General features: G+C 48.2%; 1 protein-coding gene across 1 annotated transcript in view; it reads right to left on the reverse strand.

Moving 5' to 3' along the window:
* Positions 1-16,878, reverse strand: part of LOC137648150 (ubiquitin-associated domain-containing protein 2-like) — an 82,329-nt gene that overhangs the window by 64,480 nt on the left and 971 nt on the right. The window lies entirely within an intron of this gene.

A 16,878-nucleotide genomic window follows, 5' to 3' on the forward strand; every position in this document is an offset into this window, starting at 1 on the left:
ATTCCAGAAGGATCCCTGCACTAAGACATGAAGGACTTCAGCTACCACTGGAGACAGAGCATTCACCAAACATTCTAACGAGTTCAGGTGCCCCAGCAGACACTGCCACTCATGTGCCTACAGCGAGCTTTGCTTTAGGAATGGTTGCACCACTCTTGAATCTTACAATTTGATCCTGCGATGAAAAACCTTTCTCAAAGAGGTATTTATTCGCATAGCCAGGTATACCAGAATTTGTTTGGGCTCAAGATTTGACTTCTCAAGGTTTACCACGATCCCCACATCATAGCAAAACTCGAGAAGTCTTTCTCAGTGGAGAAGGGTCTCCATCGAGACCACCAATATCAGCCAGTCATCCAGATATCAGAGGAGCAAAATACCGTTGGAATGGGCCCAGGCCAAAACAAAGCACCCTGAACTGGTACCTGTACCTTGTCGTATATTACAAACTGGAGGTACTTCCTGCCAGAAGGATGGATTGAGATCTGAAAGTACGCATCCTTTAGATCCAACTTGATTGTGAAGTCTAGCGGTCTTAATGTACTAACTGTCTGACCATGTCTGTAGTCGCCATCTTGAACGAACGGAGTCTGAAGAATAAACTCATTCAAAACCAAGAGATCTATGACAGGTCTCCAGCCTCCAGATACTTTCTCTACAACAAAGAGTTGACTGTAAAAGCCTAGAGACTCATCGAGGACCTCCTGGAGAGCACCCGTAGCTACCATAGTCTCGACTTCATCCCGAAGGCCTATGTCCTCTGTCAATCCCTGAGCAAAGGACATTGAACTTGTTCGAGGACAAATCAGGAGTGGGGGAGAGTTGGTGGACGGGACAATGTAACCTGACCAAAGCCCACTTACGGTCCAGGGCTCTGCCCCGTGGCACTGCCATCTCTGCCACCTGAGCTTCATACATTTCCCCCCACGGTGGTATTGCAGGGGGAATGCCCCCTAGTGGGGATATTGCTCTCGTCTGCCTCCTCTAACCCCTCATCTTTCGGACTTTTACCCTGGAAAGGGCGGTCTCCAAGGGTTCCGTCTTTTGGTGATGGACTGTGCCGGACGTGAACCTTCCTCAAAGGGCTTATGCGCCTGCCTCACAACAGGAGAAGCCCTTTGCAAAGCCAGTGCTTGAGCTGTAGGTTGCCAGGATGTTACGGCACAGTAAAGGAGAGTCCTGGCTCACCTGCCTCCACTTTTCCACCACTGCCTCCACGCCCCCTAATGGGAACAAGGACGAGGTATTAACCAAGGCATTGTGAAGGTGGAGAACTTCCCTCCTGGTCATCTGCTTTTGGAACCTGGAGATGATGGCATCGCATCTCTTCAGTATCCAGCTGTCCCACTGATTCACTGCATTGAGTGTAAATATGTTATTTTCATTAGTAAAATAAATTTTTGAATATACTTACCCGATAATCATGTAGCTGTCAACTCCGTTGCCCGACAGAAATCTAAGGAGGGATACGCCAGCTATCACAATACTAGAAGGGGGTGTACTAACAGCGCCACCTGTGGCCAGGTACTCAAGTACTTCTTGTTGACACCTCCTCAATTATTCCTCGATCCCACTGGTTCTTTATGGGGAGGAAGGGAGGGTCAATTAAATCATGATTATCGGGTAAGTATATTCAAAAATTTATTTTACTAATGAAAATAACATTTTTCAATATTAAACTTACCCGATAATCATGTAGCTGATTCGCACCCAGGGGGGTGGGTGAAAACCAGTGAACAAGATTAAAGGATAGCCAAGTATCCCCAAATTTCATATAACAGTTATCTCTAATAACAAATGAAATAATAAGTACCTGGTAAGGAAGTCGAATTGAACCGTTACTCTGCCTCTTTTTTAAGTTCGTCTTCCTTACTGAGCGCAGCGTTCCTCTTGGAGGCTGAATCAACCCAAGGTGCTAAAGTATATAGGGTTGCAACCCCTACTAAAGGACCTCTACACAACCTTTAACCTAGGCGCTTCTCAAGAATGAATTGACCACCCGCCAAATCAAAAGGATGCGGAAGGCTTCTTAGCCTACCGTAACAACCATAAAAACAACAAAAAGAATTCAAGAGAAAAGTTAAAAAGGTTATGGGATTAAGGGAATGTAGTGGCTGAGCCCTCACCTACTACTGCACTCGCTGCTACGAATGGTCCCAGGGTGTAGCAGTTCTCGTAAAGAGACTGGACATCTTTCAGATAAAATGATGCAAACACTGACTTGCTCCTCCAATAGGTTGCATCCATTACACTCTGCAGAGAACGGTTTTTATTAAAGGCCATCGAAGTAGCTACGGCTCTTACTTCGTGGGTCCTTACCTTCAGCAATGCAAGGTCTTCCTCCTTTAAGTGAGAATGTGCTTCTCTAATCAGAAGCCTTATATAATACGAAAGCCCATTCTTGGACATGGGTCTCGAGGGTTTCCTGATGGCACACCATAAGGCTTCTGACTGTCCTCGGAGAGGTTTAGACCTCTTGAGATAATATTTGAGAGCTCTGACAGGGCAAAGAACTCTCTCAAGTTCGTTACCTACCATGTTGGAAAGGCTAGGTATCTCGAACGATCTAGGCCAAGGACGTGAAGGAAGTTCGTTCTTTGCTAGGAATCCAAGCTGGAAAGAACATGTAGCAGACTCGGTCGTAAAACCAATGTTCTTGCTGAAGGCATGAACCTCACTGACTCTCTTAGCTGTTGCCAGGCAAACGAGAAAAAGAGTCTTGAGGGTAAGGTCCTTGAATGAAGCTGACTGGAGAGGTTCGAACCTAGATGTCATAAGGAACCTTAAGACTACGTCTAAATTCCAGCCTGGAGTGGAAAGACGACGATCTTTAGACGTCTCAAAAGACTTAAGAATGTCTTGAAGGTCCTTGTTGGAAGACAGGTCCAAACCTCTATGGCGGAGAACTGAGGCCAACATACTCCTATATCCCTTAATCGTAGGAGCTGAAAGGGATCTCTCATTCCTAAGATGAAGCAGGAAGTCAGCTATTTGGGTCACAGAGGTATTGGTAGAGGATATTGAATTGGCTCTACACCAGCTTCGGAAGACCTCCCACTTAGACTGGTAGACCCTACGAGTGGAAACCCTTCTTGCTCTGGCAATAGCCCTGGCTGCCTCCTTCGAAAAGCCTCGAGCTCTAGCGAATCTTTCGACAGTCTGAAGGCAGTCAGTTGAAGAGCGTGGAGGTTTGGATGTAACCTGTCTACGTGAGGTTGACGTAGAAGGTCCACTCTTAGAGGTAGAGTCCTGGGGAAGTCTACTAGCCATTGTAGTACCTCTGTGAACCATTCTCTTGCAGGCCAAAGGGGAGCAACCAGCGTCAGCCGTGTCCCTTCGTGCGAGACGAATTTCTGCAGAACCTTGTTGATTATCTTGAACGGAGGGAATGCGTACAGGTCGAGATGGGACCAGTTCAGTAGAAAAGCATCCACATGAACTGCTGCAGGGTCTGGAACAGGAGAACAAAACAGAGGAAGTCTCTTGGTCATGGAGGTGGCAAACAGATCTATGGTAGGTTGACCCCACAAGGTCCAAAGTCTGTTGCACACACTCTTGTGGAGGGTCCATTCCGTGGGAATGACCTGATTCCTTCTGCTCAGACGATCTGCTGACACGTTCATATTGCCCTGGATGAACCTCGTGACTAGAGAGAGGTTTAGACTTCTTGACCAAATGAGGAGGTCCCTTGCGATCTCGTAAAGGCTCCTCGAATGGGTCCCCCCCTGCTTGGAGATGTAAGCCAAGGCTGTGGTGTTGTCCGAGTTCACCTCCACCACTTTGCCTAGCAGGAGGGACTTGAAGTTCAACAGGGCTAGATGAACTGCCAGCAGTTCCTTGCAGTTGATGTGGAGAGAACGTTGTTCCTCGTTCCACATTCCGGAGCATTCCTTTCCGTCCAAGGTTGCACCCCAGCCCGAGTCCGATGCATCTGAGAAGAGATGAAGTTGGGGGGTCTGGATGGCCAATGATAGACCCTCCTTGAGAAGGAGGTTGTGCTTCCACCACAGGAGAGTGGTCTTCATCTCTTGGTTGATAGGGATAGAGATTGCTTCCAGGGTAGAACTCTTGTCCCAATGAGCTGCAAGGTGGAATTGAAGAGGGCGGAGGTGGAGTCTGCCCAGCTCGACAAACAGGGCTAGGGACGAGAGAGTCCCTGTGAGACTCATCCACTGCCTCACTGAGCAACTGTTCCTCTTCAGCATGCTCATGATGCACTCTAGGGCTTGGCTTATCCTGGGTGCCGATGGAAAAGCCCGAAAACTCTGACTCTGAATTTCCATTCCCAGATACACGATGGATTGTGAGGGAATGAGTTGAGATTTTTCCAAATTGACTAATAGACCCAGGTCTCTGATAAGGTCTAAAGTCCAATGAAGATTCTCCAGACAACGACGACTCGAGGAGGCTCTCAACAGCCAGTCGTCTAGGTAGAGGGAGGCTCTGATGTTTGACAAGTGAAGGAATTTGGCTACATTCCTCATCAGAAGGGTAAAGACCATAGGAGCTGTGCTTAGGCCAAAACACAGGGCTTGGAATTGGTAGACGACCTTTCCGAAAACGAATCTTAGGAAAGGTTGGGAGTCTGGATGAATCGGAACGTGAAAATAAGCATCTTTCAAGTCCAATGAGACCATCCAGTCCTCCTGTCTGACCGCTGCCAAGACCGACTTGGTTGTCTCCATCGTGAACGTCAGCTTGGTGACATACTCGTTGAGAGCGCTGACGTCCAGCACAGGTCTCCAACCTCCTGTCTTCTTGGCCACAAGAAAGAGGCGGTTGTAGAAGCCCGGGGATTGATGGTCCCGGACTACAACCACAGCCTTCTTCTGCACAAGAAGCGACACCTCCTGGTGCAAAGCTAGCCTCTTGTCCTCCTCTTTGTAGTTGGGAGAGAGGTTGATGGGCGAAGTGGTCAGAGGTGGTTGAAGGAAGAATGGAATCCTGTAACCGAACCTCAGCCAACTGACAGACTGTGCGTCTGCACCTCTCATCTCCCAAGCTCGCCAGAAGGTCTTGAGTCTGGCTCCTACTGTCGTCTGGAGAATCGGAGAGTCAGTGTTTTCCTTTGGATGGCTTGGATCCTTTCCTGGACTTGCCTCTGTAAGAGTCTGGACGGGAGCTTCCTCGGCTGGGGGCTCTACCACGAAAGGGCGGTATGAATCTAGTCGCAGGGGTATCAGCCACTGGGGGGCGGTAAGTCTTAGGGGCTGAGGTGGTAGCCTTAGACTTACGAGCCGAAGAAGCTACAAGATCGTGCGTGTCCTTCTGTATCAAAGCAGCCGACAAATCTTTAATGAGCTCTTCGGGAAAAATAAACTTCGAAAGAGGAGCAAACAGAAGTTGTGAACGTTGGCAAGGGGTAATGCTGGCAGAAAGGAAAGAACACAGCTGTTCCCTTTTCTTCAAAACCCCTGATACAAACAAGGACGCTAGCTCGCCCGATCCATCTCTGATGGCCTTATCCATACAGGACATTAACAGCATGGCAGAATCTTTGTCCGTATGGGAGGTTTTCTTGCTGAGGGCCCCCAGGCACCAGTCGAGAAAATTAAACATTTCAAAAGCTCTAAACACTCCTTTAAGCAAGTGATCCAAGTCCGAGAAGGTCCAACACACTTTTGAGCGTCTCATAGCAGATCTTCGAGGCGAGTCTACCAGACTTGAGAAGTCAGCCTGGGCAGAGGCAGGTATTCCCAAGCCTGGTGCTTCCCCTGTGGCATACCAAACGCTCGCTTTCGAAGTGAGCTTCGTTGGAGGGAACATGAAGGAAGTCTTGCCAAGAAGTTGCTTAGACTGCAGCCATTCCCCTAAGATCCTAAAAGCCCTCTTGGAGGATCTAGCTAAGACAAGCTTGGTATAGGAAGACTGAGCTTGTTGCACTCCCAGCGAAAACTCAGATGGTGGAGAGCGGGGTATAGCTGAGACAAAATGGTCTGGATAAACCTCCCTGAGAAGAACCAAGACCTTGCGAAAATCAAGAGACTGTGGAGAGGGTCTGGATTCGTCCACGTCCGAAGAGGGATCAAGGTGTGCTTCCTCATCATCCGAAATCTCAACCCCAGAATGAGGCGACGGGATCGGAAACGAATGCTGAACCGCAGAGTCAGAACGAGCAGGAACAACAACAGAGGTGGAAGGAGGAGGTGCAGCAAGTTCCTGTTCCTGTGGTATAAGTGGAGCGTGAATAGATCGAGGCTGTGTAGAACAAGGTAAAGTTCCCGCAAGCAGAGATGTCTGAGGAGCAGGATCAGGGTGCACGGGTAGAGCTCGGTGCAGCAGCTGAGCAGACTGACTCACTGGTACAACATCGTACGCCTGGCAGATGGAGCTGCGACTGGGTGCAGCGAGTGCAGGCGGGTGCAGCACAGGCTGAACCGGTGCAGGAGGTTGGTGCACCACCGGTGCAGGCGGGTGCAGCAAAGGCTGAACGGGTGCAGGAGGTTGGTGCACCACCGGTGCAGGCGGGTGCAGCACAGGCTGAACCGGTGCAGGAGGTAGGTGCACCACTGGTGCAGGCGGGTGCAGCACAGGCTGAACGGGTGCAGGAGGTTGGTGCACCACCGGTGCAGGCGGGTGCAGCACAGGCTGAACCGGTGCAGGAGAAAGGTGTACCACAGGTGCAGGAGGTACAGCACTCTCAGCACGACACTCACGCATCAGGTCTGAAAGCTGAGCTTGCATGGACTGAAGCATAGACCACTTGGGATCAGAAGAGACAGAAGCAGACTGAGGCAAAGCCATAACAGTGGTTGCACCACCGGTGCAGCTCTGTTGTACCTTACTCCTCTTGGGCGGAGTACACTCGCTAGAAGACTGAGGCGAGTCAGAGCTGAGCCAACGACTGCAACCTGGCTGAGCACTCGAGGGTTGGACTCTGCGTTTAAGCGGTCTAGAGACCTGAGACCAACGTTTCTTCCCCGAGGGAAGATCAGCGGACGAGCGGAAGACGGGCTCAATCGTCTGCAAGTGGGAGTGACGGTCTGTGGTAGACACGCCCGCAACCACTGAGGATGATTCTGTGCGCCTAACAAGGCCTGCCGAACCCTTATGCCCTTCGACATTGCTTCTCCCCTGGGCTTGGGAGCTTGCAAGAGGTCCCGGACTGGGAGAACGACTGGCTCGCACAGAAAAATCCCCACGCACCACACTGGCACTAACACTAGTACAAGGCACTGCACCGACACTAGCACTCGTCACAGCACTGGCACTAACTTCACCCACTGCACTCTTGGCCTTCAACTCTTTCACTTCGGCCATCAGAGACTTATGGTCACTTACCACTGACTCTACCTTATCGCCTAAAGCCTGAATAGCACGTAAAACCACTGACATATCAGGCGGAGGGCACACAGTAGGTTCGGGGGTAGCCACTACAGGGGTAGGATCAGGAAGAGGATCATGAGATGAGGAAAATAAAGAAGAGTGAGAAGAACTCCTCCTAGCTCTAATTCTCTCTAACTTAGAAGAATACTTTAAAAGTCGGACAAAATCCAATTCCGAAAGACCGGCGCATTCCTCACATCGATTTTCTAACTGACAGGGTATGTCCCTACAGTCAGAACAAGCGGTGTGAGGATCTACCGAGACCTTCGGAATACGTCTATTGCAAGACCTACAACGTCTATGGGAGGGGGCTTGCGAAATGTCAGACATTTTGTTTTCAAGAGAAGTCAAAGGGAGATCCAAAAAACAAGCAAAAATTCGTTAACCGTTAAACTGAATTAAATAAAAGCTATCTAGCTAATATCAGAAGGTTTCCAGTAATGCGACAGCCGTAAATCAAAGAGAATACATCACCAAATAAGCGAGAATAAACTCGAAGACCATGAGCGTATCCCAGAACGTCTAGCCGGAGGCACGACAGAGGAATAATTGAGGAGGTGTCAACAAGAAGTACTTGAGTACCTGGCCACAGGTGGCGCTGTTAGTACACCCCCTTCTAGTATTGTGATAGCTGGCGTATCCCTCCTTAGATTTCTGTCGGGCAACGGAGTTGACAGCTACATGATTATCGGGTAAGTTTAATATTGAAAAGTAAGTAATTTCATAGGCCTTACACCAATAAGGACGAGACTACTGAAAACCCCACGCTTCTCGAGGTCTGAAAGATCTTCGGGCGAGTCTAAGAAGCCAACAGTCCCAGACACTGCTGCCTTGACATCGGAACTCACAATCTCACAACTCTATGGATGCCAATTTTTCTTTTGAAATTTTCAAACCAGCCATGGCTCACCTTGAATGTTTCCTTTTCTTTGTCTGCCTATGTACCTGACTCCTTTTTAACAAAGTCAGCATACAATACTTTGATTTTTCACATACAGTATAATGTTCTTGGTAATTGTATTGCTTTAAACTGTTTCTCATTGATCAAGATGAGAAGCAAGTTTTCAACGATATCAAGAACACCTGGCCGTTGTTTCGACAATGTAAGCACCCCTTTAACAGCATCAATTGATTTGAAACCTTCTTTTGGTAAATATGGTATTTTTATTATAAAATAAATTTTTGAATATACTTACCTGGTAGTTACATATACAGTATATAGCTTAAATCTCACGTTTCGACGCGGCACGACAGAAAATTCAAATTTGTGGCGATCGCCGCCATGACAGTAGGTGGTCATACATAAGCGCCATCACTCGTAGGTTATCAGAACCATTCCCAACTTTCTTCAGAAATTCCATGTCTCTGTTTTCAGAGGGGAGGAGGGAGGGCCCTTTTATATATGTAACTGCCAGGTAAGTGTATTTAAAAATTTATTTTATAATAAAAATACCACTTTTAAATATGTAACTTCCCAGGTAGTTACATATATATAGCTGATTCACACCATTGGTGGTGGGTTGAAAACCTCATCCCCTTGCAAACCTGGCATGGCCAAGGATACTGATTCTGGCGTTCCAACCTGATAAGGAAGCTGGCTTCACAATGATACTGCCTCATTTCGCCTGCATTCCTTAAGAGACTCAGCGATCCATTCAGGGGGCTGAAAAGTCTCTTGGGGCTACCACAAGGTCCGCGACCTTAGAGTGGTTAGACCACCATCCTTGCAAACCTGGCATAGCCAAGGATACTGATTCTGACCACCTACTCAAAAAAAAACAAAAAAACAACAACAACAACAACAACTTGAGTTGCATCCCAGATTGACGGAAGGGTGCGACAACCTTCACAGACAACCTGTGAACATATTAAAACTAATTTGATTTACATCCCAGATTGACTGAAGGCTGTGACAACCTTCACAGACAACCTGTGAACACATTGAAACTAACTTAACTTGCATCCCAGACTGACAGAAGGCTGCGACAACCCTCACAGACAACCTGTGACCACAAGTACAGTGATGCCTCAGGATACGAAAGTAATCCGTTCAGGATACGGTTTCGTATCCTGAGTCGCGTTTTACATGTAAATAGCCTAATCCGTTCCAAGCCTTACAAAAAGTCGCCTTTTCTTTCATAAACACGCTAAACTGTAGTAATAAACATGCAATGCAGCCATTTCTATCATTCAATAATTAACCCAACCGTTAAAAACAGCCTAATCCATTCCAGAAACCACCATGAGATTATTCAATAATGTAGTTATAGCCTAGTTATCCCCTCCAAGTCCTAAGAAAACTGTCCATTTTCTTTACTACTGTATAAAAGTTACGGTACTGTATGTAAAGCATTTGGATCAGTGAAGGTGTATTGTTACCTGTACACCTAAATTAAGGGTTGATACCCTGAAAAAAAAGGTACTGTACTCTCGGCGTTGAGTTGGGATCTCGTAAGCTTTTCGTACCCTGAAAATTTTTTCGTATACTGGGGCATGAAAATCTTTGTATCCCTTTTCGTATCCTGAATTTTTCGTAAGCAGAAACTTTCGTATCCAGAGGTATCACTGTACTGTACAAGAGAAAAGGCAAGGGTATTTAATAAATTATCGGGAAGAGGCAGTAGACCCTTCTCCAACTACAAAGCCGGAGGTAACGTACGGACCCAGGGAACAGCAATCCTCATACTGGGTCTGGACATCTTTGAGATAGCAGTCTGTGAAGATTGATTTACTTCGTCAGAAAGTAAGCTTCAAAATTGACTTCATTGACCTATTGTGTTTGTAATCCATAGAAATTGCTACAGCTCTAACCTCGTGTGGTTTTACCTTAAGGATAGGGAAAACTTCTTACTCACCATCCTGGAGAGTTTCCCTTATTAAATCCTTAATGAAAAAAGCCAGGGTATTCTTTGATAAAGGCAAAGAGGGCTTTTTAACTGAGCATCAGAGGCTGTCTGTCTCATCTTTGAAGAGAAAGCCTAGCTGAAGGGAGCAAATTGCATTGTCTCCATTAAAGCCCATCTTCTTGCTGATGGCTTTTAACTCTCCTAATCTTTTGACTGTAGCCAATGATATTAGGAAAAGAGTCTTCTTGGTAAGATACTTCCTAGACGCCTTGTCCAACTGTACAAACCTACTTGGGGTTAAAAAGGCCAGGACTACATCCAGGTTCCACGAGGAGGTTGGATTGTCCTTCCTCTTAGTCGTCTCAAAAGATCTAAAGAGATCTGAGAGATCCTTGTTACCTGACACGCCAATGTGTCGGTTACGAAAGACGGAGGTTAGTATGCTGCGGTAACCCTTGATGAAAGGCACAGCTAGCTTCTCTTTTGTATGCAGATACAACAGAAAAATTATATTTTCATAATAAAATAAATTTTTGAATATACTTACCCGCTGGTTATATAAGAATTTACAAGAAAAAGTCGACTGATGAAGCCGGGGGGGGGGGGGGGGGGGCCGTCGATGACCTTTTGGAGAGCATCCTTCTAGAGCATGGTCTCGACTTCTGCCCGAAGGGCTAGCCCCTTTGCCGATCCCATGGCATACGCGCTCAGCGACACTGGATTCGCTGTCAGTGGAGGTAGAGATGTAAAGAACGGGACGCGATATCCTTGGCTGATCACGGAGATCGTGCAGGAATCAGCCCCGAGTTGCTGCCACCTGAACGCGCAACCTTAGGCATCCCCCTACTGGGGACCATGCAGGGGGGTTGCCAATCCTAGCATTTGCGGCCTCGGCCGCTCCCTCTAGGATTATTGCCTCCCCAGGAGGACTTCCCGCCCTTCTTGTCTCTGACAGGAGGGGGCTGCTGTTTAGACACCTTGTCTTAGCTGCCGGGGCCGGTTCCGATGTCCTAGGCTGACGAGGCTGTTGTTGTTGAGGCGCTGGAGGCTTGTAGGGTCCGGATGTAAGCGCCTTTGGAGGAGCGAATCGTGATTCGACTTTCTCCACCTCTCAGCTGTCCGTTCCCTGTCCTTGGGCTCAAAACAAGGTCTTTCCAAGGATGGAAGTGTTTGAGCTTGCCGACATCCATGGTTGGGACTTCCGAGAGGAGCCTCTCGGTCAGTGCATCTCAATGCTTCCGAGTTTGTCCACAAGTTCAAAACTTGGTGAGCCGGGAAACGATGGTGCTCGTGCCCGAGAGGAGGAAAGTTCAAATGACCTTCCTGGAGCTCTCCTTGGACAAATTCTCGGATCGCAACAGGATGCCCACAGATCCAAGCCAGACGACCAGCCACGAAGTGGCCTGCATGACACACTTTGCGGCTTTCTCCTGGCTTAAGATCTCCGAAGTCGAGAATGTCACCTGCCGGGCGGAGAATTTCTCAAGAGAAAAATTCCCTGGTAAGCCCCTTCCACGGAATGGTGAAGAGGAAGGGCTAAACCAGGTTCCCCCATGATCTCGAAGTACCTCCTCTGCTGACGGCTGACAGACGCAGTGTCAGCGACTCCCGCTGTAGGGAAGGGGATCGGACGATATTGAGGAGTAGAGATGATGGGGCCTGCCTGAAAAGAAGGAGAAGAATGTTGCCCAGACCTCTCTGAAGCTTCTTCCTGCTCTCGTACGTGCGCTGCTTTGCGTCTACAGGTGAGAGATCATGCCGACAATGATCTGGAAGTACACGCCCAGAAGACTCGCCAGGTTGCGAAACCCGACGGGAATCGCGGACGAAATCGCGATGGCGCTCGCGCGATGGAAGCGGTTGGTTCGCGCGCGGGCGAACATGGGTGCGCACGGTCGTAAGGGCGAGCGCAGGCGGCCGGGACTGGCGCTTGCGCGATGGAAAACCGTTGGTTCGCGCATGGGCGAACATGGGTGTGCATGTGCGCGGACACGCACGCGCGTGGGCGCGCGGTCATACGGAAGGGCGAGCGCAGGCGGCCGGAACTGGCGCTCGCGCAATGGAAGACCGTTGGTTCGCGCGCGGGCGAACATGGGTGCGCATGTGCGCGGGCGCGCGGCCAGGAGACCAATGGCGCGTCTTGGCGAGCGATGGCTTGTAGGCGGGCGAAGGTGCGTTGGCAAGCAATGGCACGTTGGCAAGCGATGGCGCGTTGGTGAGCGGTGGCGCGTAGCGACGGATCGCGTAAAGGAGAGTTAACGCGTGGGCACGTAGGAAACCTACGACGATTGAAGCGTTGGCGTGTTGAAAACGCTTGTGCGCAGGCGAAGAATCGCGCGGGCGCTTAGGAGATCGCTGGCGCGCAAGGAGAGCCCAGGGGCGTCTGTGAGCGCCCGTGTGCTATGCTAGCTTAGGTGTCTCCTGGGCGGCGCGGTGTGAAGTGGAAGCGTGCTGGTGCGTTGGCGCGCTGGAACTAGAACCGCGCGTGGGCGCGAAACTCCAGAAGGGTGCTGCGAGTCCAGAAGAACCTGTGAGCGCCTGTGCGCTAGCGTAGGAACTTCTTGAACTGCGCGCGACGAGGCAGGAACCGGGAGATCGTAGGCGCGTAGTTGCGTGGCCAGAAGATATCAGCGAGGGAGCAGAACCAGAGAGATCGTCGTCGAGGAGGCGACGCCCAGATCCGAAGATCGTGGGCGAACGTCGGCGCGTATTGCGCACATCAGGAAAGGGGGCACAGATGTGCACTGGCGAGCAGGTGAACGTGAAGTTCAGTGAAAAAATAATCTCCCTGCTTGCGCCCAGATCCGGAGATCGTGGGCGCGAGGGCGAACGTTGGCGCACATTGCGCACATCAGAAAAGGGCGATCAGATGTGCGCCGGCGAGCAGGCGATCGTGGGCGTTCAGGCCGTAGGCGCACAAGGCGCGTAGCCGCACAGAAGGTCCCAGACGTTGGCGATCAGGAGATCTATGGCGAGACTCAGCTACAGGAGATCGCTAGAGTGTTGATTCAGCAGAAGACTGGTCCACAGCAGGAGAGTATTTGCGAACTACTACGCGTGAGCGCACAGGAGAATGAGGTTGCACAGGTAAAAACCTGGCACTAAGGGACTTACTCACATTGTGAGATAAGCCCTTAGCCCCGAAGGGACCAGTGCCCGTCGGAAAACGGGGTGTCACTGCGCATCTGCGTCCAGGAACGGAGATGGGAGACAAGAAGGTCTGGCAGGTGTCGGAGATCGCGAACGATCTGCCGAAAGGTCTAGCGAAGCAGCTGTAATGGTCTGTTCTCATCGAAGAGGATCCTCTGCGGCTGAAGATGAAGACGACCACGAACAGGAGCACCATCATCAGTCCTCCGAAGAGGAGTCTCTGTTAGTGAACTCCCCCGAGAGGGAGAGACACTCAAAGGAGAGACCGTTGGACTCAGCTGCCCCCTCGAAAGATGTTCGGAGGGGGGAACTGAGCCTTCAGCAACATCAGCAACAACAGCAGGGGAGTCCTCTGAAGAGGAGTCTCTAAGAGTGTCCTCCTCGCGAACGAGAGAGGAGAACACTTCGTAGAAGAGACCAGAAGAACTGATGAAGGCGCCCCTTAGGGCCATTGGATCAGCAAGCTGACCATAAAGAGAAACCCTCCGAAGAGGAGCTCCTGCTGCTGCCCAGCCCCTTGAGCATAGCTGCAAGTACGACCGCTCAGCACCAAGAGCATAATCGCACGAATTTCATGTTCCGGCCTTGCAACCGCTCAGCCCCAAGAGCATGGTTACAAAAGCGGTCGCTCAGCACCAAGAGCATAACCGCCCGAGGACCAGGAAAAAACCAACCAGGTAATTAGTAAGGTAAGAGAAGTTGCCCCTCCTGAAGGGGAAAAAACTCATACCTGGGAAGGGAACCTCCCTCGGAAGGGAAGTTACCCACCCATGGAGGCGAACCTCCTGAGCGTTCTAAATGAACTAAGGAGCTGACAGTTGTCACGGGAGAACTTCTAGGAGAAGGGAACACGCCCATGACGAAGTCGTACAGGAGGCGGCAACAGCAGACTCCCCAGGCCCAAACAGGACAGCTCTGCTTCGTTGGCACATTAGGCAAACGAAAAAACTAGACAGTTAACTGTGAAAATAAAATAATTAGTTAACATTTATTCCCCCGGGGGAACTCTGAAGGGGAACCCCGAGGGAAAAGAACATAAGAATTACGCACCAGGAATGCGCCCTCCTCCTCCACTGACACTCAGGGAAGGGGGGGAAGGCGAACTGTAACAAAAACAGAATTATAACAATTATAATTATGTAATTCATCTAAGAATGTTCACTAATAGTAAGAACGAATGAACCCCGAAGGGAGGCGTTCTACACAGAAGCTGAAAAGTTAAAATAATTGAGACAAAATAAACGGAGTAGCAACTCAACCCGCAACGGGAAGGAAGCTACTGTAATAGGAAGTAGTAATAAAAGGGTGAACGACCTCAAGAGAGAGAGAGAGAGAGACCGTAGTCAACTAAACTCCCATGTTCCATACGCTGATATACCAAGTTCCCCGTAGGGAAGGAGGAACAGCGGAGAAACAGATAAATAAATAAAGTCCAGCGATGACGATTCCCCACGGCGCCCGCCGAAGGGAAGACCGAAGGGCCAAGGGAGAGATCGCGACCCGTGAAATGTCACTGTGGGGGCCTGGGACCACACGGAGATGTTGTCGTACAATTGAGTGGACTTCCTACACACACACAGCACAAACACTGAAAAGGAAACTTACTGTATTTCTATAGTCAAATATATACATAAACATAAGAATGTTTACATATATTAAGTATAAGAAAAGTAAGTAATTAAGTTAAAGACAAAAAATAAATGGCTGCAATGCGAGGACGGGACAGAGACGTCTATACATCGTCCGAGCCAAAAGTGAAGTGAGGCAGCTCACCAGTGTGGGGGAGGAGGGGTAGCTAGCTACCCCTCCCCAACCCCCGTGCTAACTAGCGCGGGGGTAGTTTAACCCTTGTTAAAATCTAATGGCTCGTCATTTCAGCTACACCGAAAGTAAACCCTATGTAAATAGCGTGGTTTGTATTTCGGTTACGGAACAAAAAATGTTTACGAGATGTTTAAGACTTTCAACATCTCCTCAAATCGTGGACGTACGATTGCACATTTTTGCCAGGTCTGCCACACTTGTACCTTAATTCAGCGTCAATGACCTTAGATGTCAGGATGCCAGAAAAACCTCAAATCAATCCTGTACCTTGACCATTAAAATCAAATGTTTTTATGTTGAACAGGCTGACATAAATCTCATACTATACAATACAGTAGTTTATATATACACGATATGTTTTAATATAGTTACTCTTAAGATATTTTACTTAAATTGTTCTTTACTTCTTTGGAAGTTTATTTCCTTTCCTCACTGGGCTTCTTTCTCCCTATTGGAGTCCTTGAGCTTATAGCATCCTACCTTTCCAGGTAGGGATGACAAAACTGGGATGAATTATGTCAAAGTAAACTTCAATTCCAAAGTAAAGCCTGCTGTTTACCCAATAATCATCCATAGATAGAATTTTTACATATAAATTTTAAAAAACCTTAAAGCTAAACCTCGAGTACAACTAAACTACATTATTAAAAAACTAGACAAATTTTACAACCTATCAGGTTTTTCTTGATAAAGTCCGTAAGGTTTGCATCTATTGCATCACAAGGGTTGCCATATCCTCAATTTTTCAGTAAAGTTTTACTGTATTACAGATTCTCATTTCTAACAGAAAATATGTTTTCCTGTAGTATATAATGTGATTTGACCAAATTTGACCTTCATTTCAACTGCAAACAAACAGAACAACCAATCCGACTAACTTTAAGTAGCCGAACTGGTTGCTGTTATTATGGATGAAATGAAGGTGAAAACCGGTTAATTCACGTTATTTTCTACAGGAAAACATATATATATTATCGTTTAAAATGTTTAAATATGTCTTTTGTTATACATATTCTGTTAAAATGTTTAAATATAATGACTTGTTCAAATTCTGTGTCACTTCACTCACGTATGACCTGCGAATGCTAACATTAGCAATGTTACGCAACATTACCAACGTTACGATGTACGATGACATTGCTAACGTTAGCAATGCTACGATAATATTAGCATGTGTATTTTACAGCATTTTTCCATATACCCTTTACACAATATATAAGAAGGTACAAAAGGGTACAGAACCTAACAAACCCACCTAACCTAACCTAGTTCCCTCACAACCCCTAACCAAGGGCAAGCCCCCGGACCCCCTTCCCAGGTCACAACCGCTAGCCGGGGGCAAGCCCCCGGACCCCTTTCCCAGGTCACAAACTTGTAGGTAAAGTTTTAGATAGTTTTACTGAATCAAGTCAAATACCTGTACTTGAATAAAGCAGATGAAGTCGAATAATTAAATTTTGTGAGTAGAGAAGAAATCCTATTGGTGAAGGTGGAGTCTATGCGCAGGGGGAGAAGATTATGCGCAGAAGGTTGAAACCTGCTATGTACAAACGATCGAACGAGAGCGACTACAAGCGAACCGTAGAATGACAAAAAATAAATGAAAAACATTGCTAATGTTAGCATGTTACGATGACATTGCTACTGTTAGATTGCGGGGCTCAATATTACCGTATTTTTTCATCGGTTTATCCAAGAAGGTAATGTATAGGGAAGAAAAGGCTTGTTTTAC

The sequence above is a fragment of the Palaemon carinicauda genome, chromosome 1 (genome assembly GCF_036898095.1).
Source record: "Palaemon carinicauda isolate YSFRI2023 chromosome 1, ASM3689809v2, whole genome shotgun sequence".
In the NCBI taxonomy this organism is placed as follows: domain Eukaryota; kingdom Metazoa; phylum Arthropoda; class Malacostraca; order Decapoda; family Palaemonidae; genus Palaemon; species Palaemon carinicauda.